The sequence below is a fragment of the Lucilia cuprina genome, chromosome 2 (assembly GCF_022045245.1).
Source record: "Lucilia cuprina isolate Lc7/37 chromosome 2, ASM2204524v1, whole genome shotgun sequence".
Taxonomy (NCBI): domain Eukaryota; kingdom Metazoa; phylum Arthropoda; class Insecta; order Diptera; family Calliphoridae; genus Lucilia; species Lucilia cuprina.
Window position 1 is genome coordinate 66,659,574 of NC_060950.1, and position 3,999 is coordinate 66,663,572.

Here is a 3,999-nt window from a genome sequence, read left to right on the forward strand (position 1 = left end):
GTTCAGTTCTAGTTCAGTTCTAGTTCAGTTCTAGTTCAGTTCTAGTTCAGTTCTAGTTCAGTTCTAGTTCAGTTCTAGTTCTAGTTCAGTTCTAGTTCAGTTCCAGTTTGGTTGAGTCCTAGGTTGATAATATTTAAATTATTTAGTTAGAGTTAAAGCTATAGTTTGAGTTAGAGCTTCTCCAATATTGGTCTTGCTGGGCGCTCCTTTATATTACCGTCTTCAATATTGACACTGATTTTCGACTGAAAATTGACAACTATATGTGTAAAGTAGTTACTTCAAATGCTTTTTAATCTGGCACTTTAATGTCTCTAAAAGAAGAGAGTAATTGATCAGATATTTTGTATCTATTTACTCTGGATCTTGTCCTGGAAAATCCCCATTTCCAATGCCCTATAAACTCTTAAGAAATGTTTGCACTTTTTATATGTTAAACCCATATATAACTTTTTGTTAACTATAAGGATATTCTCTGAACATCCTTTTTTACATTTCAACTTTATATTTAACTAGTTTTCGGAGAATCTTCTTCATTTTCTTCAAGTATATTTTGCAGGCAACCGACGAAAAATAAAAAAAAAACGAGAATAAAACATAATGAAACTTTTATAACAATAATGTTGTTGTTTTTGTTGTTTTACACTAAAGAAATTTTTGAACAAAAAGTAAAAGGGAAAATCTAAAACAATAACGTTATTTTTTTTTTCAAACTAAAAAATTTTGTTTATAAAAAAAACCTGAATATTTTTACTTTTTTGTCGATCATATCACACTAAAGGTAGCAAAATGTAATTGTTGAAGAAGAGATGGTTAGATGTCTGGTTGGTTGGCTAGGAAAATGTGTTAGTGGTGTTTAAAAGAGTAAATGTAAGAAAAACTGAAAACTTAAAGAAGATGAAAAAGTTTGATTTTTTAATAAAGTTTATAGTTAACAAAATAGAAAAAGTTAAAAGAGGAAAAATGAAGAATGAAAGAAAAAGCCTAAAAATATAAATGCAAAAGAGTTTTTTTTTTTTTTTTTTTTTTTGAGAGGGGAAAGGGTTTGAATGAGCAATAAGAATAAAATTCAATTCAAATATGAATAATAAAAGTACTATAAAAAAGTATATTGTTGTTAAAAAGTAAAATAGTTTTTTGAGATTTTTTTTCATATTCTTGGCATAAACTGAAATATAAATTTTTGACACTTTGGACAATTGCCTTCAGTATGAAGTGTAGAAATGATTTTTGAATGAATATATTTTTTGCCAAAAAAATCCCAGTGTGTGTGAGTTGTGGATAAATTTATGAAAAAAATATATAAAAAAACCTTTAGTATTTCTGTTGTTAAGACTTCGTCCCAACTGTAAAAGTTGTTCCCAAATCGATCTATTTATTTTTATTTTAATATCCTATTTATTGACTTAACTTTATTTAACTTACTCCACCTTTATTAATGCTTTAAACGCAAAGAAATCATAATATTTTCTAGTAAATGTCATTAATTAAATAACTTTTGTGTAAATATTTACAAAAACTTTTAGTGAAGCCTCAAATACACACACTTACACACACACATACAGAAAATAAGGTGAAACCCTTAAATATTTTAATGACAATTGATAGCAAATTGAAAAATCATCACCTCAAAACCAAAAGCCACAAAAGGTAGCGGCAGAGAGAAATGACAGAGAGTAAGGGTAACAAAAAACAACGTAATAAATGACAATCAAAAACTCACACAAACAAATTAAGTAATAAGGAAGATAGTAAAATGGTTAAGGAACGAATATTGGATACACTTCCTGGATTGTTATATTCATGAATAAGTTTAGTAAGCAATGCTCCTTTGATTACTAGGACAGCCAGAGGATTACTAGGACGGATGGACAAAACGAAAATGGACAGACAGATGTGTAAAGAAAACGCAGAACTTAAAGAGCTAAGTTAACTTAAAAACATTTATGGACAAACGTATGAAAAAACTGACGGACCTATAGATTAAAAGGCGGAAAGATGAATGAATGTCGCTTAATCGGAAGCATGAAAGGACAGACTGGTGTGCGAAGAAACCGATAGACAGACATCGCTAAAAACATTGATCAAAGGGCGGACTGATGGATGGTCAAACATCGCTAAATAGGCTTAGAAGTATAAATTGACAGACAGACAAAAAGACAGACAAATCGACAGAAACCTACAGACGAACATCGCTAAAATACTAATATATAAAGGAGGACGGATGGACAAACACTTGCATGTTTATTTAGAAGCATAAATTGTAGTAAAAGTAAAAGTGTATGAAAAAACCGACTAAGGTACATCAGTAATATGCATTGACTAAAAGGCGGAAAGATGGACAAAATATCGCTAAATCGGCACAAAAGTATGAATAGACAGATTAATAAACCGACAGATGGACATCGCTTATATACAACGATAAAGACATACGGATGGATAAACCTCACTAAGTAGACCCAGAAACTTGAATCGCAGGACAGATGTGTGCTGTAAACGACAGAAGGACACAGCTAATATACATATAAAGACTAAAGGCGAATACATATGCGATCATTGCTAAGGGGGCTCAGAATAATGAATGGACAGATAGAAGTGTAAAGAAACCATCAGTTCAAAAACCCACAGAATAAAGTGCGGAAGGATGGACAAACATCGCTAAGTCGACTCAGAGGCAAAAGTGGACAGACAGATGTACAAAGAACTCACAGACGGACATAATTAAGTCGATTAGGCACTAATCGTAGCATAGAGCCATATATCTCTACGTTTCAAACAATATCACAAACACATAACACCGTTTTAAACTTTAAAAACCAACTCCTAATAAAACCGAATAAATACCAGCATTTTCCTATGCCAACAAATAAACAAAAATGAGCAAATGTCGTGAAAACATGTATATAAAGAAGAACCACTAACAAAACCCTAAGAGAACACAAAAAACATAAAAACTTATAAACTTTAGCAAAACTTTTTCTTCTTCGTCCATTTTTTTTTTTATTCAAAAGTGGGTCGATCACTTTACCATCAAAAAAAATATATATTTCTTTTTTTTTTTTTTTTTGACTAATAGAGCCAAGACACGTTATAGCAGGAAATGTAATGTGTCACAAATAAATATATTGAATAATAAAGAAATTTCCTTTCTTCTATGAAAAAAAATCTCGAGGAAAGAAAAAATGTAAGCAGAAAATAACCTTAACGATAAAACAAATGAAGGAGTTTTACAAAAAAGGTGTGTTTAATGGTTAATTGTTGTGAACAACAATGACAAAACCACTTTCACACTCCAATACAAAACGAACAAACAAGCAAACAACCGGTAAAAGAGGTGTTAAAATATTATTTAAAAAAGAAATACAAATAAAATATTTATTTGACAGGAAATTAACGAGAAAATTTTATTTATTTTCTGTGGTTAAAATTAAAATGTAAAGAAAACAGTTTTCAGAAAGAAATGAATTCTATTCATTAAATGTATAATAAAATTTAACATTATGTTTACAAATGTACAGACATTTTCAATCAATAAAAAATACAGATGAAAAATACAGAATGAAAAATAGTTGGTTTTTAATTTTTCAATTTATTTTAATATAAAATTTAATTTTAATTTTTTAAGAATAACTTTGAGAAAAGTTTGTTACTTTAAAAAATTTTGGAAAATTAAACAAATTGTTTAATGAAAAATTTCCTTTTTGAAATTTCTCGTCCAATGGCAAACATTGAAAGTTTTGTCTTTTTATAGGAAAAATTTGAAAAATTTGAAAATTTTTTTTCAATCTGTATAAAATTTGTTTTTATAGAAAATTTTAGCAAAATTTATTCTTTATAGTAAATTTTAGCAAAATTTGTTCTTTAAAAAATTCAGTTCCAGATCAGTTTTAATTCAGTTCTAGTTAAGTTCTAGTTCAGTTCTAGTTCAGTTCTAGTTCAGTTCTAGTTCAGTTCTAGTTCAGTTCTAGTTCAGTTCTAGTTCAGTTCTAGTTCAGTTCT